This window comes from Cryptomeria japonica, chromosome 3, assembly GCF_030272615.1.
Source record: "Cryptomeria japonica chromosome 3, Sugi_1.0, whole genome shotgun sequence".
In the NCBI taxonomy this organism is placed as follows: Eukaryota; Viridiplantae; Streptophyta; class Pinopsida; order Cupressales; family Cupressaceae; genus Cryptomeria; species Cryptomeria japonica.
In genome coordinates, this window is record NC_081407.1 from 229,603,843 (window position 1) to 229,631,319 (window position 27,477).

Genomic DNA, 27,477 nt, shown 5'->3' on the forward strand with positions numbered 1-27,477 from the left:
TGCTCATGCAAATGTATGTGCCATCTCTATTTTTTATTGATATATTTTATTTCCATTGTTGTTAATCTGATCATTGTTTGAGTAGTATCATTTGGGGCACTCATGAAGATTGTTGTCTTCTTGATCTTGATCATCATGTTATTTTAGAGGAGGTTCTTAGTTATAGCACCATATCAGTCTTGGTTTTACAACTATCTACACCTTCTTTGTTCATCAATGATGTTCTTCATGTTCATGTTTTTAGGATATTGTTTTGGAGGCTTATTAGTCCTTTATGTTCTCTCTTTTGGAGAGGAGTTTTCTCCCTCAAGGATTTTCTCCTTTTCTTTGATTGTGAGAGATTTGCATTTCATTACATTGTAGTTGTACATGGGTACCTAACATGGTGTTTTCGCTAGGACCTATAATGGATCTCATATTGCATAGTTTTACTCCCTAAGTTGCACTTAAGGTGGGGTGTTGGAGTAAATACTTTTGACTATTTACATTTACTTAAGAATAACATAGATAACCAACTACATTGATAGTTTCCTAAGTGCATTGGTATTTGGTATTGGATAGTCGAGAGTGGTTAAACCTACTCTCCTTCATGATGGGGACACATGTCCTTATCACATGTTCTCCTACCTACTTTGTTTACCTTTATAAGAAAGGCTCTTGCAAATTTATACTCACCTCAATGTATTTTATATTGGTGAAATATCTTCTCTTGTGTTGATTCTCTCTTCATTGTGAAGATGGTTTGCAGATTGGTTCCTGGGTGACATCTATTAGCATTACATTATCGGTTGTCATTGATGTCAAATCCTTCGGTCTAGATTAGGTCCAAATGTGGTATGATGAGCAGAAGTATTTGATTAAGATATGTTGTACCCATGGAGGTTTCCCAGTTTTACCGAATGAGTTTGGTATCTTAGAAGATGTTTCTTAGTATTATCTTTGGGTTCGGATTGGTTTAGAGCTCGAGGTCTTAGACCAGATATTAGAGTTGTATAATGTGCAGATGCATTTTGGGTCTTACTTTGATGATGTATGTAGCGTGTTGATGTGTTTGATGAGGAATGGTGCAATATGGTCCACTTCTCATTCCTTCTCACCACCAAAATGTTAAGTGGAGACCTATTTTTTATCTTTGTCTTAGCCGACATTGAGAATTATGATTTCCAGAGACAGTATATATAGGAGTATGATTTGATGAGTTGAATCATGGCTTTTGGTGTTGAAGACATGCAAGATTGAAATAATCTAGTAGTTGTGTGAGTATATTGTAGCAGATTGTTATCGGAAGCAGTTCCAACAGTGCATCTTGTGTTTCTTGTGGTAGATTCTCTTTATATTTCTTTCTTCTTTGGCAGTGAGCCTTTCAGGGCAGTGAGCCGTAGTGAGCCTTTCAGGACAATGATCCCACAAGCAGTGAGCCATCATTTGTAAAAAGCACCTTAACTGTTATTTATATATTGAGAATTAGCATTCTCCGTGGTTTTTCCCTTCTTAGGTTTTCCACGTAAGTTCTAGTGTTTCTTGTGTCTGATCTATTTCTTGCATGCGCTTTCACATTTTTTTAATTTTGTTAATTATTCTAGATCTGTGTTTAAGGTTAAAATTAAATTTTATTGTCAATTGATTCACCCCCCCCTCTCAGTTTCCTGAGTATTCAACAATTAGTATCAGAGTTGTGGTTTATTAATATAGAGCTTAACCGCTTGAGGTAGATCTTGATTTGATGGCACACGAGTTATCTATTCCTATCTTTGAAGGATTTGATTATTGCTTCTAGAAAGTGAAGATGAGAGGTTATTTGGTTACAAAATTTGGAAGGCTATGGAGACTAAGTATGTTCTATCAGCGAATGGTCTTAACACTTTGGATGAGATTCAAGCTTATGAAGAAAATGAAAAAGCAAGGTATGCTATCTCCAATGCATTATCAAAAACTGACTTAACTAAGGTTATCTCTTTGGATACTACTCATGAGGTTTGGTAGAAGCTAAAAGACATCTATGAAGGGAATGAGAGAGTCAAGTTGACAAAGAGGTTAACAACTAAGAGAAGATACAAAAACTCGAGGATGGAAGAAGAAGAAGACATTGTAAGCTATTTTGAGAAGGTTGATACCATGATAAATGAGATCAGAGAACTTGGAGGCACCTTGAGTGATGAAGATGTGATTGAAATTTTTTTGATGGCATTACCAGTAAGCTACAATGATAAGACCTCAGCAATTGAAGAAACTTATGATCCAAAGAAATTCACCAAAGAGCGGCTTTTTGGTACCCTGACTGTATTCGAAGTAAGGAAATTTAGAAAGGACAAAAACAAGTCAGAGACCACATTCAAGGAAGCTAAAGACAGTCCAAATGATGAAGAGATCTCGGATGAGGTGGAAGAAAACTTTGTGAGAAAAATGAATAAAGGCACTAGCAAGTACAAAGGTATGTTACCCTTTAAATATTTTAGAAGTGGTAAGATTGGTCATATTGCAACTAGATGTCCAAAAAAGTGAACCAGACATAGATTCAAGGAAAACAAGGGAAAATTCAATAAGAAGACATATTATGTTAAGGATGATGCTAGTATCTCAGATGATGAATCAGACTATGAGGATGGTGATTGATTGTTTTTAGTAGAAAAGGATGTTCCTAAGTTTGATATCTCTAAGAATTTTTCTAATGCATTTCATTCTAGAAGAGATAATAATGAATGGTTGATTGATAGTGGATGTTCAAATCATATGACCGGTGATAAAAGTAAATTCATAAAACTTAAAAGATATGATGGAGGTTTAGTTATGTTTGGAGATGATCGGACAACAAAAATTATTGGTATTGGTTCAATTACTTTTGATGGAAAATATAAAATTAACATTGTTTATTATGTGAAGGGTTTGCATCATAATCTCTTGAGTGTTGGGAAGATGTACAAAAATGGATACAATGTTGTTTTTTAAGACAATGGATGTGAGATCCAAAAGGAGTCCAGAACAGTCATTGCAGCTGGAAGAAGGACAAATGGAAATATGTACCAGTTGGAAGGAGCTACAAAACATTTCTTAATATCACAACTTGATGATAGTTGCTTATGGCACCAGAGGATGTGTAATATCTATTTTGACAACTTGATACAAATTAGTTCAAGGAGTGCAGTTAGAGACTTGCCCAGATTGACTAAACCAGAGAACAACATTTGTAGGGAATGTCAAATAGGAAAGCAAACTAGAAGAACATTCAGAGGAAAGGAGAACTCATCCACCAAATTATTGGATTTGGTTCACACATATCTTTGTGGTCCAACTTGGACAAGGAGCTTGCAAAGTGAGAGGTATTTCGTGTTACTGATTGATGATTATTCTAGAATGACTTGGGTTGCATTTCTGAGAGAGAAATTTGAAGCATTATAAAAGTTCAATATATTCAAGGAAAAAGTTGAAAATGAGGTTGACAGGAAGATCAAGTGTTTCAGGTCTGACAGAGGAGGATAATTCATCTCAGATGAGTTCAATGACTTCTGTGAGAAAGTGGTATCAAAAGATAGTTATCTACTCCCCAGACACCTCAGTTGAATGGTGTAGTTAAAAGAATGAACCAAACTATACAAGAAGCAACTAGAACCATAATAAAAGGAGCAAAGTTACCGAAAGTCTATTGGAAAGAAGCAATTCATACAACAACATACACACTTAATGTAATTTTGTATCAGAGGAAGTATGGTAAAACATCTTATGAACTATGGTATGACAGAACTTCGACAGTGAAATATTTTAAAGTTTTTGGAAACAAGTGCTATATCTGGAGAGATGATGATAATCCTTAAAATTTTGATAGCAGGGCATATGAAGGCATATTCTTGGGTTATTCAACAAAGATCAAAGCATATCGATCCTACAACAAAAGATCAAATAAGATTGTTGAAAGTGCAAGTGTAAAATTTGATGAGAATATTTCAAAGGATTCAGAGATAATAACAGGATATGAATCAAATGAGTTTGGAGAAAAGGAAGAGAAAGAAGAAAGAAGGAGTGAAGAAAAGAATGATCAAGATATTCCAACATCTGCATCCAAGACTCCAAGGTATGTCAGATGAAAGAAACTTTTTGAAGAACAGATCATCGAAGACAAGAGTAAGTGGGTTATCACAAGAAGAAAAGAAGCACAAGAACAAGGCTTGTTATGTTTGCTATCTGAAATTGAGCCAAAGATAGTAGAAGAAGCTTGTAATGATCAAAACTAGATCAAGGCAATGAAAGAGGAACTAGATCAGATTGAGAAAAACTAGAGATGGGAATTAGTCATTAGATCGGAAGACAAGAATGTGATTGGAACTAAATGAGTATTCTGGAACAAGTTGGATGAAGATGTAAAGGTTGTAAGAAATAAGGCAAGGTTGGTTTGCAAATGATACACTCATATTGAAGGAATTGACTTTGATGAAACTTATACCCCGATTGCAAGAATAGAGGCAATTCGGATGTTCGTGGAGATTGCAACATTCAAGGACTTCAAGTTTTATCAGATGGAGGTGAAATTGGCATCTTTGAATGGAGAATTGAAAGAAGAAGTTTACATTGAACAACCCAAAGAATTCAAGTTGAGAGATGATCTGAACATTGTTTGTAGATTGAAAAAGGCTTGGGTAAAAGCACTAAATTGTGTCACATTTCAGGGTCTATAGAGATTCATTATAGCTATCTTATATATGGTCCACAACTTTTCCAATTGGAATTGTCTACTAAATGTATTTATTATACCACTTTGGGTCTAATTAACATTTTTTTTTTTTAAACTTGATGTTTCAACAACTCCTACTCTTATAAATAATATATATTTTTTAAATGTAAAAGTACACTTTTATAGATCTATAAGTGAATTTTCAAAAATATATATCTTTTAATATTTTAATTAGTTTTTATTTTATTTTATTTTTATTGAAAGTAGGTCATCAACACTAAAATATAAGGTTGATTATTTCGTAAAGGAAAAATACTAAAGTTTATTCAAAAAATTTGAAAAAAATAAATGCACTAGAGAAAAGAGTCTATGTCAAGATGATATAATTATTATCTAATTTGGATAAATAATTAAGAAAAATGGTGACGTCAATTGGAAAGAGTTATATTTCACTACACAGAACTTTTCAAATTTATTAAAATATATATATACATAAAAAATAGTTAAAAATATTTTTTTGCATGAAAGTTTCAAGTTATCAATATACACAAAAAAATTGAAGAAAAAAAGGTAAAATTTACTATATAAGATGTGGTGCCTCGTGTAACTTCAATTCCAACATTTTATCAGCAACTAAATTATAGTGTTTACTTTATAAGAAAGTATATTCGAATAATTTTTTAAATTTAAAAAAAAATTACAAACATAAAATACAAAAAAATATACATTTTATTAGTTTACATATTTTCAAAATTCAAAACATATATTTCAATTTCTATTGATTAAATTTTAAAAGTTGAATCAACATTGGCCATTTCCTTTATAATTGTGAGACACACCTTTGTGTTGTTACCCGCTTTGTATGGACTAAACCAAGCTCCTAGAGCTTGGTATGGGAGATTAGACAAGTATCTAACTGATCAAGGTTTTCATAAGGTTTTAGCTGACAATGACTTGTACTTCAAGACAAATTTAGGTAAAATTCTAATTGTGATAGTATATGTTGATGATATAATCTTTGGAGGAAACAAAGACATGTGTAGAAGATTTGCTAACGAGACGCATAAAGCATTTGAAATGTCCATGATTGGTGAGTTAAATTTTTTCCTCGAAATGTAAGTTAATCGAAATGATAAAGGAATTTTCATTTCTCAGTCTAAGTATGTCAAAGAACTATTAAAGATGTTTGGGCTAGATAATTCCAAACTGGTATGTACACTATGACTACTAGATGCAAGTTAACTAGAGATGTCAAATAACCTAAGGCAAATGCAAGGCGGTACAAATTAATGATTGGAGGACTATTATATCTAACTGCTACCAAACTAGATATCATGTATGTAGTATGTTTGGCAACAAGGTTTTAGCAAGAACTGAAAGAATCACATGTTGTGGCAGTGAAAAGGATTTTTTAGATATCTTAAAGGCATAAAAGAATTTGGATTCTGGTATCCCAGGATCTCATATTTTAGCCTCACAGCTTACACAAATGCAGACTGGGTTGTAAGTGTTGATGATATAAAAAGTACAAGTGGAGGAGCATTCTTTCTTGGCTCTCGATTAGTTGCTTGGTTGAGTAAGAAGCAAGATTTTGTGTCTCTATCGACGACACAAGTATAATACATTGTAGTTGTTGGATGTATGGGGATATTTTTGGATATTGTTGGATATTGTTGGATGAGTGCTGCAAATATGTGCTTGCGAGATATTTGTGGATGTTTGTGAGATTTGTTGTCATTGATGTCAACATATTTTCTCTGTTTAGTGCAGCGATGCAGTTGTGTTCAGTTAGTCATTTTCTTATGTATATTGATGATCAATGTTTGCAAATTAAATAGTTTGTAGAGTGGTATCTCTAGTTGATTCAGTGCAATATTCAGAGGTCCGCATGAAGATTTGAGTGAGTTATGAGTATCTATGTTGTGACCATTTTTTCTATTGTTTAGTGATGCCAGTGCTCAATATTTTGATTTGCATTGCTCCACATTGTAATATCTTGATCTGCAGATTTGGAATTACGTTTGGGACATTGGTGTGTGTCCTTAATTCAAGTGGTTCATGATTTGGAGGTCCACAAGTGAATCTTTTAGGTTAACAGTTAGTTTTGTTAGTGTTCTTGAGGTCCGGTATAGAAATAATGTTGATTCTAGTAACTTGAGTTGTTACAAATGTTGTTGTGGTAATTCATGATGCTTGTAGATGTTTCTAGATTGTGTGGCATTTGTGTGTTGGCAATTGACACTCATTCGATAGTCACCTTCTGAGGTAAATTGCATTTTGGGTTGTCATTGATGGAAACTCATCTTCAGGTGTTGGTATTTCTCATCCGGAAATATTGTCTTATATTTTTGTCTTCATTGGGCCAATCGGTATACTCATTTTTCTTTACTCTTGTTAACTGGTAAGACTTGGTACCGATAATTCATACTTGGGATCTAGTTAAGATATTTTGGGACCCGATAAAATAATTTGTGGAATTGGAGGTAGCGTGTGGGCCGACATCATATATGATCATCGGGATAATTCATAACATACTTTATGATCTGGAGGTTGACAGATTCATTTTCATCTTGAGGCCGACATGTTGAACAAGTTAAAAGGGTATTTAAGGGAGATCACTTAGCGATGGATTTCATGATGATGGTGATGTGATTTGTGATGTGAATCAGTCAGAGATTGATGGTATGCGAATTGGTCAGTGAGTGTTAGCATTTGTGTGCAGTTACACATGCACAATCCTAACCGGTAGCATAACAAAGTAGAACAGAGTATCAGAACACCAGTTAAGTGAAGGTTGATAGAGCTTAAACTAGAACTTATCCAACATGGTCAGATACACTATTTAAGTTCATTTTTGTTTGAAATCATTGTGTAATGTTGCGTAAGTCAGTGAGACTTATGTTTGAGCAATGAGCTCTAGGTGGTGAGCATGTATGCATGTGCATAACCCCTTTATGTAATATTTGTATACCTTGATCAAGTATATAGATATTGTGGGTATCATCCCCACCGTGGTTTTTCCCTTTGCAAGGTTTTCCACATAAAAATATTGGTGTTATGGTATTGCTTTGTGTGTTGATTCGTTTATGCACTTTAATTTTATATTCTATCATTCGGTTGATCAGTAATAAGTTCAGAAATTCATTTATCGATAGAACACTTATTCACCCCCCCTCTCAGTGTTCTTGGATTCCAACAATTGGTATCAAACCTTAGTTCCTTGAAAGAAGTTTAACAACTTGAGGAAGATCCGAGACTTGGAATCAATGGAAACCGGTTTGCAGCAACAACTTGAACTTGCTCTTGAGGATCTTGATAATGAGCAAGCAGAAAACAATAAATTGAAGAATGAACCAAGGCAAGCTAGAGAACACATTATTTCATTAAAAGGAAAGCTATCAGTTGTTCAAGCTAAGAGGAAGGAACTCTGTGGTCAACTGCAAAACTAGAGTAGTGATGAGGAAGATGCATTGAAAGATCAATGTCAGAAGCTCAATCAGGAGAATACTACCTTGAAGAATGAAATGCAAACCCTAACTATGAGAATGTGCAAGGAGATTGAGGATAGGAAGAAGAATGAAGAAAAACTAGCTCAAGCATTGAAGGACAGATCAAATGAATGCAATAGACTGATACATGAGAATGATATGTTGAAACTTGAACTAATTCAGTCCCAGAATAATGAATAGGAACTTGAAAGATAGATCATAATCATGAGAGATGATTTGGCCATTTCAAATGAGTACAAAGACAAGTTCAAATCCAACTCTACAAGACTTGATGAATTGTTGAAGAGCCAGAGAGATGTTAATGACAATCTAGAGGTCTTGGATATGAAGTAGGAGAAAGCTCTAGTATTGCACAACAAGATCAATCATCCGGTCAGAAGAAAAATCACACCAATCGGAACTAGAAATCACCGGTAAGACAACCTAATGCTCACAAATTTCATGGTACATACTTTGTTTGCAATAAATATGGTCATATAGAAAGTCAGTGCAGAAATAGGAATAATTAGAATAATGCATCATTTACCGGTCTTGGAAATGTTAGATGTCATGCATGTAGTAGATTTGGACATATGGATAACCAATGTAGATCAAAAGGAAATCAAGGAAATCAAGGGTATAACAAAGCAATTCAAAAGAAAAATGTTGTCTGTTACGCATGCGACAAGATTGGACATATTGCTAAGTATAGTAGGAGTAACAATCCATTGGTAGCTGATGGAAATTTAGATGAGAAAGGGAAGGTAAAGGTTGAAGATATCATAAAACAACATGAAAGAAGATGGATTTAAAAATTAGATATACAACTGGTAGAGCCATTAGGTCCTGCACTGGAAGAAGGAACTTCAACCGGTAACTAAGGCATTCTGCCTTAGTGGTAGGAAAATCATTGAAGATCATGAAAATACCCTGGATTAGGTTTGTAATCAGGGAATTTTGATTGCAAATGGATACTCAAGTGGATTCAAGCGCTTACCGGAACCTATATGCAGATTATGTGACCCAGTTAGATTCTTCGATAGTATTTATGACAATTGAAAATTAGGGTTAATGGTGATAAAAAGGGGAAAAGTTAAATCATTTCTTCACACATCGATCGAGTATTCTGAAGAGCGATTTCTAAGGCATTCAAGAGTTGAAGGCAATTTGTGTGAGAATTTCATCATCTAGAAAGTTATCAAGGTATTTACTATTTGCAGAAACCCTCGAAGTTTATCATGGCTTCATCATCGAATGTTGATACTCCTTTGGTAGTGGAAATAAAAAACTGCCCTCGTCCGGAATTCAAGAAACATTCTTATAAATCACTTTTGGATGATCCTTTGGGAGCATTTTCAAGTGTTTGCCATGGTTTTCTTCATACTGAAGACATTAGGGCATACAATCACTGCGATATCAAGGAGATCGGGAATTATGAGATGTATTGTGTGTTCACTGATCACCTGATCATTGGAAATCAACTGAAACTAGAATATGCACATCTGCAAAGGAAGGGTTTTACCCAATTCATGGATTTTTTGACTTTTGACAAAGATGAATGGGTACGGTATATTCTCAACCGCATTCATGGGGAATTCTTGTGATTGGACTGGTCATATAAAATTATAGAAGAAGTGATCAAGAATAGTACATACCTTCACAAGGTTGGAGGTTTGCCAAGGCTTCGGTCAATATCAAACATAAAACTCTCCAAACTCACTGGTGCCACATATGATGATAAATCTATGAGAGTGGATGATATTAGGGATATTGATGTGAAATTTGCAACAATGGTGATTGGCTATAAGGTTTATCAGTCTAACTGGCTGAACTCAGTCTTTGGAATTGTCATTCACATTGCATACCAGATGGTCAAAGAAGATGCACATTATGACCTATGCAGTGTTATTTTGAAGGAATTAATGACCAATCTCTGGAAGATTAAGAAAGGAAAGAATAATACTTTCTGGTATGGTTCTTTCATTATATGCTTGACATTTTACTTTCTGAATATGGTATCAGGTTATGGGAAGATTCAATGGGCTTTTGATAGACCGGTTGCAACACAAATTGCTCAAATATTAGAACGACAAGATGATAAGCAATAAAAGGCTAATCTATGGGCCTTTTTCAAAAAAATTCAAGAAGAAATGAAAAGTAGAGTAAGAATCCCAAAATAAATTGTTGAGAAATATAAGGATACAACTTGTTTTATGGTCAACAAAGATGAATGCATGATGGAAGCAGTCTAGCCTAGAACAGTCTGGATCATGTCGATGGGTTATGAAGTAGATGAGGTCGCACTGGATGCATATGCACAACATTTACTAATAGCTCCAATTGATGAGAAGGAAGAGAAATTTGGCACAACTCAAGAGAAGGGTCTTAAAGTTCATCAAGAACAAGTTGCACCCACCATCAAAAGGAAAATGACAAGGGTTGCAGCAAAACAATTAATAAGTGAAGGGCATGACAGGGTTGAAGTAGAACAAAAATTTAAAATCCTTGAAGCTCGGACAAAGGAAGAACATAAGCAGAAGAGGAAGGAGGAGAGAGAGGCTAAGAAGGTAGCTCAGGCCACTCCTAATGTGGTCCCGATTACTACTGAATCACCTAAGCAACTAGAAGGACCATCTGGCAAGCGAGCAAGTCCTAAGCTGAAGGAATCAGTGAAGAGAAAGAAAAAATTGACTAGGCAGTATATGACTGTTTCTTCAGAGGAGAAGTAATCATAAGAGGAAATCAAACAAGCTTCAAAGAAGAAAGGTGTATTTGCAAGAGTTGTGAGAGAAAAGAAGGAAGATCAAAAGAAGGAACTAATGAAGGATCCACCTTGGAGGACTCCTAAGATCACAATTGTACATAAGAGAAAGCCAAAAGGTGATGAGCAGTCTAAACCGGAAGCTAAAAGGAGAATCGGTAAGCAGAAAAAGTTAGATCCTCAGAAAATCATTGATTAAATTATTAATGATGAAAATTTAGACAACATTTCTACATTTTATGATGATTTTGATGATAAGGACAAGAAGCAATTAGAGGAGGCAATTTTTTTATATCTTGATTCTTTTAGTAGGACTTTGATTGAATTGGAGAAAATTTTGCCTAGGGAGTTGTATGATAGATTAGAGGTCAAAAAATTACATGCACATAATTTGGACCGACAGATGAGAGAATTATAATTAGTTAATCTTTGTCTATCAATAACTCCAAAAGAGGTTGCTGATTTGATTAATAAGAAAGGTGTGGTAGAATTCAATCCCAAACACCAGATTAATAATTTAATGCTTGAAAAGTATGAAGAGATCTAGAAGGAGACTATAGACATATGGGTCATAATTCTTTTGAGTCATGGTTATGAGATTAGTCTGAGTTTTGTTCAATCACATAATATTCAATTACCTAAGGACAAGGAATCAAAAAAGAAGGATGAGCATGATGTGGATACTAATCCACCAGTTAGTACTCCACCAGCTAATGAGTCAAATTTTGATGCTGAGGATACACAAAATCCTCTAGAATTCTATGTACAGGATGTAGAGGCAGAGGTTGTAAAGGCTAAAGGTTCAGAAGATAAGGTTTCTGAGGATGCACCTAAACAGAGTGAAGCACCAAGTGGCAAAGCCACCAGTGCACATGAGGTAAAGACTTCAAAAGATAAGTCACTAGTAGACACGGGCAAGAAGACAGATTCAGATTTCCCTTCCAGTTTGGCAATTAACACTTCACTATCAAAAGCACAAGGGAAATTATTGGAATTCTCTATTAGTTTTGACAAACCTTATCATTTAATGTCATCGGCAGAAAAGGTTTTGGCCACTACAACACTTCAAGCTTAGGCAACTCAGGAACTGGTATAGAAGGAATCTAAAGATAGAGAATTAATTTAGAATACTTTTGATGTTTTGAACCGGCTTGTACTGGAATTCTAGGCTAAGGAGAGTTCAAGCTCATCTGGTAAACTGCAGGAGATAATTGAATACATTCCTAAGCAATATGATTCTTTGGTAAAGCTTTCAGCACTTGAGGCTAAAGATAAATTCATTGAGGCTAGGAAGAAGATATTTTTGTAGATGATTGCATCAGAAAAGGATAAACTTCAAAATTGTTTACAGTCTATTGATGATGCATTAGCGAAAGGAGGTAAAGTGTATAAGACTTGTCTAGATTTTTCAAAGCTTACTACCCCCATAGACAAGAAAATTTTGGATTGTAAGGACCACTTGCTCCAAATCTCAACTTCTTATAATCCGGTAACAAATCTAACAAGTCCTTTAGAAGGTCCAGTTTTGGCAGTTATGGGTCAGATTTTGAGGTTGGAAAAGGAAAGGGACAGTGTAATAAGGAGAGCTACAGAGCTTCAGAATTTTATTGGTCCTCGGTTAGATAACCTGTTATGTCATAGATAATAATGTATAGCTAATATGAAGCAGGAGGATCCCACATAATCCCAAGCCATTGAGTACTATGATAGTCTCTTGAATGGATTCAACTCCATTCTTGATTCTCTTAAGCAGGGATGGGATACTTATTTTTCAATTTTGAAGAGTTTCTATGCAAACATTTTGAAACATGATTAGGAACCAGTATGTATATATCTGTACAACATTTTTGGTGGGCACCCCTCTTTGGCATTGATGTCAAAGGGGGAGGAGTACAGTGAAAAATGAATGCATATCACATGGGGAGTGTACATATGTAAATAGCTACATGGAGAAGACTCAGAGGTTATATCATTTTTCACATGAGTGTTGTCATCAATGCCAAAGCGGGAGATTGTTGGTAATTGACACTCATTCGGTAGTTACCTTCTGAGGTAAATTGCATTTTGGGTTGTCATTGATGGCAACTCATCTTCAGGTGTTGGTATTTCTCATCCAGAATCATTGTCTTATCTTTTTGTCTTCATCGAGCCAACCGATATACTCATTTTTCTTTACTCTTGTTAATCGGTAAGACTTGGTATTGATAATTCATATTTGGGACCCGGTTAAGATATTTTGGGACCCGATAAAATAATTTGTGGAATTGGAGGTAGTGTATGGGTCAACATCAGACATGATCATCAAGATAATTCATAACATACTTTAGGACCCGGAAGATGATAAATTTATTTTCATCTTGAGGCCGACATGTTGAACAAGTTAAAAGGGTATTTAAGGGAGATCACTTAGTGATGGATTTCATGATGTTGGTGATGCAATTTGTGATGTGAATCAATCAGAGATTGATGGTATACGAATTGGTCAGCAAGTGTTAGCATTTGTACACAGTTACACATGCACAATCCTGACCTGTAGCAGAACAGAGTATCAGAATGTCGGTTCAGTGAAGGTTGACAGAGCTTAAACTGGAACTTATCCAGCATGGTCAAATGCACTATTTAATTTCATTTCTGTTTGAAATCATTTTGTAAGGTTGTGTAAGTTAGTGAGACTTTTCTTTGAGTAGTGATCTCTAGGAGGTGAGCCTATATGCATGTGCATACCCCCTTTATATGATATTTATATACCTTGATCAAGTATATAGATATTGTGGGTATCATCCCCATCGTGGTTTTTCCCTTTGCTGGGTTTTTCATGTAAAAATATTGGTGTTATGGTATTGCTTTATGTTTTGATTTGTTTATGCACTTTAATTTTATATTTTATCATCTGGTTTATCAGTAATAAGTTCATAAATTCATTTACTGGTAGAACACTGATTCACCCCCCCTCTTAGTGTTCTTGGATTCCAACATTATGTTGGTGGTCCACATTGATCAATGAGCGTGTAATTGATGATTTATTTGGTTTGGTGGTATTCTTCATCTTCTTGGCTGACATGATGATTGTAGTGTGTTGCAAATGTTCGAGGCATAATTCTTGGAGGTGTTTCATGTTTGAGGTTCTGATTTAGGTCCATGCTATGTCTTAGTCAACATTGCTTTGGTTCACATATGATATGTTGTATCTGATCAATAGCTATATCATTGTAACTATTTTATGAGTGTTGAGCCGACCTTGGATAGGTCAATTAGTTGATCTCATGTATAAATGAATGTAATAATCATTATATGAGGTATGATGTAGAGTGTGCGAATAATGTATTAATCCTTCAGAAGCAAAGAAAAAATGTAAGAAGAAGATGAAAGCTATGTGCTTAACTAGAATTGTAACCAGGAATTGAAGATGCTATTTCTTAGTTCATGATTTTTCGGAAGTGATCCGAATTTGTTTGTATAAGGCAGTGAGCCTTCCTAGGGTTGTATCCCTTCATGTTATTTGTTTTGAGAAGTGAGCTCTAAACAGTGTACCTAAATGCATGTGCATTCCCCATTGTAATATTTCATATACTTCTAACAAAGTATCATCATATTGTGGGTAAGTTCCCACCGTGGGTTTTCCCTTGACCGAGTTTCCCATGTCAAAAATCTTGGTGTTATTTGTGTTCATGATTGTGTTGATGTTTCATTCTTTCATTGTTAATTATCAGATCTAAGATCCAGGTAAGCTTTTGTAAGTTTTGGTGACAACTGATTCACCCCCACCCCCCTCTTGGTTGTCTACCCTATTTTTATTAAATGGTATCAGAGAAGGTTCCTCACGAGAAGTTTAATAGCTTGAGGTGATCTGGGATGGAGACTTACAAGAAGGATAGTTTGAGATTTGGTGGAACTAATTACTCTCTTTGGAAGAGTTGTATGGAGTGTCACTTGAGATGCATTGGCGAATCTTACTCGAAAATTACCAAAGACAAATATAATGTTCCTACAACTGTGAATGAGATAAAGGAAGTTGAATACAATATTAGAGCTAAGGAAGCTTTGTTGAGTGCTCTGACGGATTCTGAGATGAAAAATTTTATGGATCTGAAGAATGCTCATGAGATTTGGACAAAGTTGGAAACTTTGTATGAAGGTGATAGCTATGTGAAGATTGCCAAGTTGCAGAGTCTTAAGGGTAAATATGAGATGTTGAAGATGAGCGAGGATGAGAATATCACTTCTTTTATGCAGAAGGTGAATGAACTTGTGTGTAATATCAGATGCATTGATGGAACATTGGAAGAATCTAAGATTGTTGCTAAAGTGTTGAGATCCTTGCTTGCATCATACAAACACAAAGTTGCTGCTATTAAGGAGATCCAGACTCTTACTAATGTGACTAGAGACATGTTGATTGGTAAGCTTTCAACCTTTGAATTTATTGAGTTTGGTGATTCTCTTCCTAAGGTAGAATCTGCATTCAAAGCCACTATTTTCAGTAAGGATAAGAAAAGATATGATCTGGGAGAAAGTTATTCAAGGAGGCCATTTAGATATGAGAAAGAGATGAAATAAATTGAAGAAGAAGAGCAGAGCTTAAGAATCTTGAAGTGCTTATTGCCAGGAGATTACCCAAAGGAGTTGGTAAGTATGAAGGAAAATTGTCTCTCAAATATTTTTCATATAATAAGATAGGGCATTTTTCTTCAAGGTGTCTGGAAAGAGGTCCTAAGAAAACCTACAAGCCTAAATTTCAAAAGAGATGTTATATCATGCTGATGAAGGTGTGACAGATGATGAATCTGATAAAGGAAATTCAAGTGATAATGAATGGGTGTTTATTTCTATCAAGAAGATGATCCAATACCTATTGATTCTGCTAGTTGCATGAATGAGGAAAGAGATTTGGCTACACAAGTTGAGGAGAAATATGAATGGGTGATTGACAGTGGATGCTCTCATCATATGACAAGTGATAAGAGTAAGTTTGGAAAAGTATGAAGGTGGTGTTGTTAGATTTGGTGATGATAAAGTTGGTATAATTTGGGGTAAAGGTTCTATTTCTCTTGATGGTAAGCATGATACTAATGATGTCTTGTATGTAGAAGATTTAAAGCATAATCTGCTAAGTGTTGGATAGATGGTTGACAAGGGATATGATCTTCAATTCAAAAACGACAAGTGTGAAATTTTGGGAAGTATTGGTGTTGAAGGGTAAAAGCACAAACCCGTGTCACACTTTTATAAAGGCATCGACCAACAAAACTAAAACTGTTTAACTTCGACCGCATAAAAGTGACATTTCTAAATTGAATTTTGAAATGATGTAAATTGATCAAATGTAGAATTATTAATGAAATTTATGTCTTTTTTAAAAAAAATTAGGAAAAAAACTGATATTTTTTTTATAAATTCAAAGACAAATTTTTCATTGCTGAAAAATGCTGAAAATCGGGGGTTCTAATCAGTGCCACCAAAAAAAATGAAAATGGGCTTTTTTCAGATTTTTTTTTTTCCAAATAGAGAACATATATATGCAGTGTTAAAAAAAACAATTTGAATTTTGATGTATATTTTTCTCGTTATAATATTTTGAAGTCCAACTTAGTTAAATTTGACAGTTTTCGTTCGACGCCACCTTTTGACAACTAAATTTATCATTATCCAAAAAAAAAACCTTTTCGAGAAGATTTCTCATCTAGTGTAAAATAATTTTTTTTTTTTTATTTTAATTTCCTTTAATATTTATTTTTTAATTTCTAATCAACCTCTTTTTTAACATTAAAAAGATACTCACAGTGTTTAATTAATAATTTTTTTTTTAAATTACCAAAATAGTAAAAAACATTATATGATCAAACTTGTGACTTCGAGCTCTAAAAAAGGGTATTTTTAAATTTTTGTAAAAAAATATTCTGCTTGAAGAAAAATTGAGCAAAGTGAAAAGTTTCATAAATACAGATTTTTTGACCTTTTTTGTGCCACATCACATGACACATAGGATAGTCCGGTTAGACTCGGTCCGATCGGACTACCCTTAGTTCTAACATTAAAAAAAAATTGATTTTTTTTTGGATGGCACCATTTGAACTAAGGGAGTCTGGCCAAACTGAGTCTGACCGGACTCGCGGTGTCATTTTTGCGCCACATAGGTGCCACACAGCCCGAGGGTAGTCCGGTCAGACTCAGTTCAACCAGACTACCCTTCGTTGGCCCAAAGTGTGAAATGGCTCCATGCTTTGGCCTTGAAATTACATCAGGTACAAAGATAAAAGGTAATATCTTTCATTTGAATGTTGCTGGTAAAAGTTGTTTGATTGCTCAAATTGATAAAAGTTGGTTATGGCATAGAAGGATGTGTCATGTAAATTTTGATAGCATGATCAAGAGAAGCTCTACTCAAGCAATGAGAGCTCTTCCTAAGTTGATGAAACCTACTAACCATATATGCAAGGAATGTCAATTAGGGAAGCAAACTAGAGTTTCTTTCAAAAGTAAAAATAATTTTTCTAATGGATTGTTGGAACTTGTGCATACTGATTTATGTGGTCCATCTAGAGTCATAAGCCTTTAAGGAGATATATATTCCATGTTATTGATTGATGATTATTCTAGGATGATGTGGGTTACCTTCTTAAGGGATAAGTTTGAAGCTTTAGAGAAACTCAATATTTTCAAAGCTATGGATTAAACAGAGACAGGATTGAAGTTGAAGTGTTTGAGATCTGACAGAGGTGGTGAATTCACTTCCAGTGAGTTCAATTCATTTTGTGAAGAGCATGGGGTAAAGAGACAATTATCTGCTCCTAAAATCCCTCAGCAAAATGGAGTTATGGAAAGGAAGAACATAACCATTCAAGAAGTTGCTAGGACAATGATGATAGAAGGAAATGCCATATGTGTATTGGAGAGAAGTTGTGAGTACTGTTGTTTATACTCTGAACCAAGTCCATATTAAAGGTGATACTGGTAAGACTCCTTATGAATTATGGTTTGGTCATACTCCTATTGTTAGATATTTCAGAATTTTTGAAATTCGATGCTATATCAAAAGGCATGAAGATCTAGGAAAGTTTGATGCTAGATGTGATGAAGGAATATTTCTTGGTTATTTTACTAAAAGCAAAGCCTACCGGTGTTACAATAAAAGATTGAGAAAGATAGTTGAGAGTGTGAATGTCAAGGTTGATGAAGGGATGGAGAGACAACCCAGATCCTTCGGATATGATTCAGATGATCAAAATGATAGCTTTGATAAAGGGAAACAAGGTCAAACCTAGAACCAAGTTCAGATTGTTCCAATGAATACAGTGCCTCAAGGTGAAGGAATTAGTGCCAGTGCAGAAGAAAAGACACAAGAATATGAAAATCAAGAAAAACCTAAGAATCCGAGGTATGTAAGATTGAATCATTCAAAAAATCAGATTATAGGAAATAGAAATAAAGGTGTGCAAACTAGGAGAAGAATTGCAGAAGATTAGGTTGTGTATTGTTTGATTTCTAAGATTGAACCTAAGGATGTAAATGAAGCATGCAAAGATGAACATTGGATAAAATCTATGGAAGAAGATTTGAATCAGATTGAGAAGAACAATACATGGGATCTTGTTCCCAGACCTAAGGACAAAAATGTAATTGGAACAAAATGGGTCTTTTGAAATAAGTTGAATGAGGAAGGTGAAGTTGTTAGAAATATAGAAAGACTTATTTGTAAAGGATATTCGTAGATGGAAGGAATTGATTTTGAGGAGACTTTTTCTCTGATGGCAAGAATTGAAGCTATAAGATTATTTCTTGCTTATGCTGCTTACAGGGATTTCAGAGTCTATCAGATGAATGTCAAGTCAACATTCCTAAATGGTGAATTGGAAGAAGAGGTGTACATTAAGAAACCAGATGGATTTCAATTGACTGATCAAGATAAAGATTGGATAAGTATTTGTTGAAGCTAGGATTCAACAAAGGTACTATTGATAGTAATATATATTTCAACATTGATAATGATAATATTCTGATTGTTAAAGTTTTTGTTGATGACATTATTTTTGGATGGAATGATAGTTTGTGCAAGAAGTTTGCTGATGAGATGTAGAATAAATTTGAGATGTCTATGATTGGAGAAATGAAATTCTATCTAGGATTGCAAATGACACAATTAGATAAAGGTATATTCATATCTTAGTCCAAGTATGTGAAAGACTTGTTGAAGAAGTTTGGATTAGATGATTCAAAGCCAGTTGGTACTCCTATGGTGATTGGATGTAAGCGAACTAAGGACAATGATTCTTCGAAAGCAAATCAGACTAGATACAAATCAATGATTGGTGGATTACTTTATTTGACTCAGAGTAGACCTGATATAATGAATGTTATTTGTTTTGTTGCTAGATTTCAAGTTGATCCTAAGGAATCTCATGTTGTTGTTGTGAAAAGAATATTCAGACATTTGAAGGGCACAACTGATTTTGGTTTATGGTATCCTAAAGATGATGTTTTTACTTTGAGATCTTTTATTGATGTTGATTGGGTAGGTGATGTTGATGACTGGAAGAGTACTAGTGGTGGTGCATTTTTATTGGGTAAGAGATTGGTTTCATGGTTGAGAAAGAAGTAGAATTCCATTTCCTTATCTACTATAGAGACAAAGTGCATTGTTGATGCTAACAATTGTACTCAGGCGATATGGATGAAGCAGATGTTGAGGGATATTAGAGTCAAATATGATGAGCCTATTGCTATCTACTGTGATAATTCAATTTCTATTAAAATTTCTAAGAATCTGGTGCTGCATTCAAAGACTAAGCATATATCTATCAAGTTTCATTTTTTTCTGAGAGAGAAGGTAAATGAGAAGAAAATTAGGTTGGAGTATGTGTCTACAAAGGAACAGATTGCATATATTTTCACAAAGCCTATGCCTAAGGATAATTTTGAGTATCTCAGAGGGAAGTTAGAGGTGATTGCCCCTCCCGATCATAACTAAGATGCATTGGTATGCATCAGTCCGATGCATTTCACAGTCATATCTTGTGATCCGGATTGGTAGTCAAATTGTCATAACCCTCTTTTTGGACCTTGATATGACTTATTATTATTATTATTATTATTATTATTATTATTATTATTATTATAACAATATTAATTTTATGAGTAATGTTAGAAAGAAAAAATAAATTGAAATGAGGTTGAGGTTTTTAAATAAAAAGGAATTTAAGTGGTGACACACACATGAAGTCATAATTTATTTGAAAATTGCTTATTTTCTCAATATCCTAATTGAGCACATGGTGCAGGAGAAATAAGAAGATTCTAGAAAAGAAATTTAAAATTCAAAATATTAAAGAATAAATATTATATTTAGCAAACATACGACATGGGAGTTACAAAATTATTCTATGACAAGTTGTAAGGAATATGTCTTGCATGAAAATATTTTTGGGAAAGAATCTCAAATTCAAATTTCAAATGCACGGTCAAGTGTAACCCCCACTATGACAACAATCATTTTGCATGAATTTAATTTTCAAAATTCTTATTTTCTGAATATGTTAATTTAGCACACATCGTAGGAGAAATTGGAAGCTTCTAGAAGGAATCTTCATTCTCCATTTTCTTGAATGTAACTCCTCCATTTAGTGATCAATCAATTTTTCATGAAGATAATTTAGGAAAAAGAATCATTTCTTTCAATTAATTCTCTTGATAGTGGAATTGAGGGATCTTTTCTATTTAATGTATACAAGTTTTCGAAAAAAGGGAGTTGATTTATTTTTTGAAGAAAATTTTTCTCAAGTTCTTGTAGAAAGTAGTAGGATTTCTTTTGTAGTCACATTTCATTTGTAGAATTGTTAAGTAGTTGTTTTGAAGAATTTTTACCAAGTTGCAAGGAAGGATCAAGGAAGACTAGCTTGGAGATTTGGAGAGGTTTCAACATCAAACTTCGTCGATCCAGGTTCTCTTCTATTCCTTTCCTTAATTTTTCATGTGAAAAAAATAAATAAATAAGTAAAATATTATGAAGAATATAGCTTCTATCCTTCTTTTAGATCTTCATTTATATTAAAGTTTTTAGAATTTGTTTTAAAACAAAGCTAAACTCTTTTTTTATTTAATTTGGGATAAATATTTTTTTTTTTGATCAATAAAAGGCCGAAGCCAAATTTTATTTCTTTTGTAAATTTTTTACATCTCCATTCAGTGTGGGCACCGGTAGGAAAGAATGGAGATAAGAAAACCTCCGGTCTAGCCCAGATCCCTTAAGGGATCAGATAACAAAAACAACTGAAATTTTTTTACAATTCCTCATCTGAGGGAGATGACTGTCTTAATAAGACATTTTAGTTTCTTTTTGTACATAAAATCTTGCACCAATTTCTGGATGGACCCATCTTCACAAAAATGGAGAAACCACTAATACTCCGAGCTTTAACTTTAAGACCTGTATCCCACATCTGCAAAAACCTTATTGCAACTTACTTTGCCAAACTGTTAGTAGCATAGTAAACATGATAATTAGTAAAAATCATTCAATGAATAATAACATCTTTTCTATTTTATGTAAGAGGATTGTAGCCTGGATATCCCTTAGCTTGAAACCATTTTAACCTTTTAGGATTCAATTTAAGAGATTATCCAGGCTACAATTCTGCCTACACTAATGGAAAGGGTCAATTTCTAACAGTTCCTTAATCACTTTTAACACAACAGACATCTGATACTCCATAGCATAAATAAATTCATATGCCTATGTATGCACATTTAAATGTCAATATGCGAGATTATCATGGAGTCTGCCAGAATCATGATTATAAACAAAAGTCCACAGTAAAATATATGTCTGGATATAGGAGTAAAACAACCAAAAGAGCAAAGGACCTGTACAGAGGCTAATTCAATAGGACCTACTACAGATCTGAAACAATGATTAAGTCTGGACTGATCTCAACTTCCCTCCACAAAACCACTAAAAAAAACATTCCATTATTTCGCAGAAGATAGTAATAACCCGAATGAACCCCACCCGATAGAGAAAAGTCCAATACCACAGCTTATACCACTATAACTGCAACAGAAACCAGTGCAAACTGTCCCCTATATAAAACAGGGCAAATATCAATCACAACCGATGCAATGAATCAAGAATATCAGAAAACAAAGCCAGAAACCTTAGCATGAATACACATAGCTTGGCAGACACCAATTGTCATAAGAAGACATCATATCTGCCATATTGAAGACTACACCCGTGCTGCCCAGGGCATTCTAAACACAGATACCATGCAATGGAGTGGAAACCTGCATGTGCCAGAACATGAATAACCGACATCAACCAAACTCCTTGCAACACTCCTGAAACACCCCTTTACCCACAAACAGGGTCAGGAGAGGAGAGGATGATACAAGCATATGTGAAGGTTTGAATAAGGATATCTATGAGTTAATTTTTGAACATATATACACATACTCATATATATATAGTATCTGTATTTATATATATGTATATTTGTGTGTGTGTAATAGTATGAATATCTATTTTCATCCACACACATACACACACACATATATATATATATGAATATATATATATATATATGTATATTTGTTAGATTGTATATATATTCATATATATGCAACACCACTGTTAACTAAAACCAAGAAAAGTCCAATACCACTGCTTTACCACTATAGATGCAACAGAAACTAGTTCTAACTGTCCCCAATATAACACAGGGCTATCAATCGATGCAATGAATCAAGAATGTCAGACAATAAAAAACCAGAAAACCTTAGCTTGAATACACATAGCACGGCAGACTCAAATTTGTCATAAAAGACATCAAATCTGCCATTGAAGACTATACCCACGCTGCCCAGGGCATTCTAAACACAGATAACCTGCATTGGAGGGGAGACCAGCATGTGCCAGAACATGAATAACCGACAACAACCAAACACCTTGCAGCACTCCCGAAACACCCCTTTTCAGGTGAGGAGAGAATGATACAAGCTTATATGAGTTAGTTTTTGTACATGTATACACAAACTCATATATATATAATATCTGTATTTATATATATGTATATATGTGAGAGTGTAAGTGTATGAGTATCTATTTACACCCACACACATACACATATATATATATATATATATGAGTATATATATATATATGTCTATTAATAAGATTGTATATATATACATATGTCTATATATATGAATATATATATATGTATATATTTGTATTTATATGAGTACACCATCTAACGAATCCATATGGGGTAATCTACAAATATATACATATATATATATATATATATGTGATCATATATATATATTTGTATATATATCTATAAATATTTATCTAAAACTTAGACTACCAAAATGCTGTAATAAGGAAACCATGACCGCATATCCTAGAATATATACAGGAGGGCCAAGGAGAGGACTTGGAGAGGAGTGAAGTGAGATGTTGACATGGTCAACGCCAAAGTTTTAATCCGAGGGAGTATCCTTCCTAAAGACAGATGAATTACCATCTGCCCCTAGATTTGCTAACTTGTCAGCTATAGAGTTACCTTCCCGATAGATATGCTTAACCGAAGTTTCCTCAAAGTATTTGATCAAGTCCAGAATTCTTTTTAATTCCGTTTTCAATCTCCAGTTAGACACTTCCCTAGTCCTGACTGCATTTATAGTTAATGACAAATCACCTTCAATTTCCAGATATTTAATCTTGAGTGATTTAGCTATAATCAGTCCCTCCCACAATGCTAAAAACTCAGCCATGTTATTTGAAGCCACACCTATGGGCTTATTTATGCTAGCTATTAGATCTCCATTGTCTTGATGGATAGCACACCCAATACCTGCTACACCAGGGTTCCCACGAGACGCGCCATCAAAGTTTAGCTTAGCCCAGCCCTTTCGGGGAGGTGCCCATTTTGTTAGCTTCCTATCCATCTCAGCCTGTTTCCCACCTTTCCCAATAAATGGGGGAATTATCAAACCCAACCATTTAGATCGAAGAACCTCATCCCATCTAGATAAGTTAATGGACTTTTCCTGTGTATGTCTAAGTTTATTATTGATTTTTTCCACAATTGTTGCTTCGATCTTATTTAGAAGGGATTCTACCCTCAATTTTGATTCTTTGAAGATCCGCCTGTTTCTCTCCTTCCATATTTCCCAAATGAGGATTGCCGGGGAAATTAACCACACTGAGTGATATATATCCTTTGTGTGAGGAGGTTGCCAGCTAAGCAGCCATTCTGAAATGTCCCTAGGTCTCGGCGTCAGCCATCCAAGGCTTGAGCAAAGCCAATCCCAACATCTCTGACTGAAACTGCAATTGAGAAGCAGGTGATCCGCATTTTCTTCCTCAGATTCGCATAGAGGACATCTCGATGGACCCAGGAAACCTAATTTTGAGAACCAGTCTGAGGTAAGAATTCTTTTTTGGAAAGCTGCCCATGAGAAGATACCAGCTTTAGGGAGACCAATGTTATTCTAGCATAGGCTAATCGGTATATTAGGATAGGTTGCAGCTCGACTGAGTTTTAAAAGTGAATATCCTTCTTTGGCTTTGTAAATGCCTGAAGAGCTACCCGCCCATATTATCCTGTCTTTCCCAGAATGTAATGATAATTGCCTATGCCTCAAATTATTCCAGAGGATCTCCTTATCAAAATTTGACAAATTCATCTCATCAAGGGGTTTCCACTCCCAACCCAAAGCGGGATCATTGGAGATAAGCTTGATATAATCCTTAACAAACCTACCCCTGATAGATTTGCAATGTTCTATACCTTCTAGGCTTATACCAGTTTTGTCTAAAGCTGGATAGCCCCCCCAAGAGTCTTCCTAGAACAGAGCCTCAGATCCTTCCGCAATATCCCAAGTAAGATAATCCCTGATCACCTTTCTACATTCCATCATAAAATTCCAAACTTTGGATCCTTTGGGTACTATTTCCGTCCTCAATATGCTATCAGGGTTGGATTTAGTAAGATATTTAGCTTTGAGGATCCTTACCCATTTAAGATTTGGATCCGAGTACATTTTCCAGACTAATTTCGCCCCAGAGCCATGTTTTGTACCCCCAAATCTTTGATGCCAACTCCCCCTAAACTGATAGGTTGGCTAATTTTGTCCCAAGAAATTAATGCGAATTTCTTTTTGTCTGAATCCATATTCCAAAAGAACTTCCTCATCTTTTTTATCATTTCGAGCCGAGCTCCTTTAGGTAGTTGCTGGCAGGACATTTGATATATCGGAATAGCCGCCAAAACAGCTTTAAGTAAAGTAATCCTCCCAGCCGAAGAGAGGCATTTATTCTTCCAAGAATTCAACCTGAGATCCATCTTGTCAAGGATACCTTTCCATAATGAAATTAAATTGTTTCCCTTATCCATCGGTATCCCTAAATATTTACAAGGCAGTTTCCCTCGATCAAACCCAAAAATATTACATATATCTGTTTCTAAGTTCTGCGAAGTATTGAAGAAGAAGATTTCCGATTTATTCTTGTTTACTTCCTGACCCGAGGCTAAAGCATAAATGTCAAGAATCCTTTTGAAAGCCATGGCTTCCGTCCTATTCGCACATCCCATCAGCATTGTGTCATCAGCAAACTGCTGGTGAGTAATGGCCTCCATTCCATTAGTGATTTTAATACCTTTAATAATCTGATTCATGCGAGCACATGAAATGATTCTCCCAAGGCCCTCTACCATTATGATGAATAAGAAAGGGGATAAAGGATCCCCTTGTCTAATCCCTCTAGATATCTGGAAGAAGCCTGCAGGGGAACCATTAATGAGTAATGATATCCTGGGAGATGAGATGCATTCGAATATTAAATTGATCCATTGTTTAGAAAACCCAAAGGATTCTAAACATTTACACAAAAATCTCCAATCGACTTTATCATATGCCTTTTTGATGTCTAATTTGATCATCATAGCCGCTGAATGATTTAGTTGTAACGAGTGCATGACTTCTTGAGCCACAATAATACCATCAAAGATGGATCTGCCTGGAACGAATCCTGTCTGTTCCTCTGAAATTATGCAAGGGAGAATGCCCTTCAATCTATTCGCTAAAATTTTTGTAAAAAGCTTATAGATTGTGTTGCATAAGGAAATAGGTCGGAATTCATCAAAGTTTCTTGATTCCTCCTTCTTAGGAATCAAAGTTATGAAAGTATTGTTGATCTCCCTTAAAATACTTCCAGAGTTTCTTACAGCTTCCAAAGCATCCACCACCTCCTTACCAATAATGTGCCAGCATTTTTGGAAAAAGCAAGCTGGAAAACCATCGGGGCCGGGAGCTTTATCCGGGTTAAGTTGCCCCAATGCTAATTTTACTTCAGATTCTGAAAGTTTGTTGCAAAGTGCTTTGTTTTGGTTTTCAGTTACGATCTTAGGAATATTCCTAAGCAAAGCTAAATTGGTGTCTTTAGGAGAAGATTCCGAATTGAATAAGGTTTTGAAATGGTTCACCGCTTCTGTAGCAATGTCCTTTTGATCATCTAGAAGGATGCCATTATTGCTCATGATCTTGTGAATACTATTGGTGATCCTCCTATTTTTTGTACTGTTGTGGAAGAACTTAGTATTCCTATCCCCATTTTGAAGCCAATTCTCTCTAGATTTCTGTTTCCAAAAAAATTCTTCTTTTGTTAACGTATCCTCATATTTCCCGAGGAGCTCCTTTTCTTTGAGGAAGCTTTCCTGATCCATTCCAAGTCTAAACACTTTTTCATTAAGGTCTGCAATTTCTTTTATCAGGCGAAAATGCGAATTAGACATCTAGCGCATTTGTTAGGTTTTTCGGCGGGGGGGAGTAGACAGGTTTTCGCCTCTTGTCCGAAGAGCATCTCGGTCTTCAGTCCGCCATGTAAGAGAATCCCTGCAAGAAACACAACGGTGTCAAATGCAAGGAGGGATTCGGTCTTCAGAGAGGGCGACTTTGGGATAAATAATGAAATTAGGGCAAAAAATGCCAAAACCCTGTCGCTTCCCTCCGACGGAAGATGGCAAGTGTATCATTCGAAAAAAACCATGAAAAAGATGGGCATTAATAAAGATACAGCTTCAAATATGGATAAGCGCAAACACACAGCTTCAAAGCTTTCTCCGGCAACAGGGGCTAATTTGGTGCCGCTCGGGAAAGTTCGAATTTTTGAGCCAAAACCTAATATTAGGCAGAGGCGTATATGCATGATCCCGGATTATCTGATGGAACCCCAAATCAATTTATATAGCAACTATGGGGTTTTTGTAAAATGGACTGGATTCGGTGATGATATAGAAAGGATTGTCGATTGGTGGCTGGCCCTATATCCGGGACAGGTAAGTATTACTATCCTGGAAAATAATTTTCTTGCAATTTTGTGTGATAATCAAAATACAAAGGATGACATTTTGCATGGTAAGGCTAAATTGTATAGAGGCTTTGGTTTCTTTCGATGTGAATGGATGCCGAATTTTGACCCACATTCACAGAATATAAACAAATACCCAAGATGGATTAATCTGGGCTCTTTACCTATCGAATATTTGGATTTTAAAATTTTGGAATTC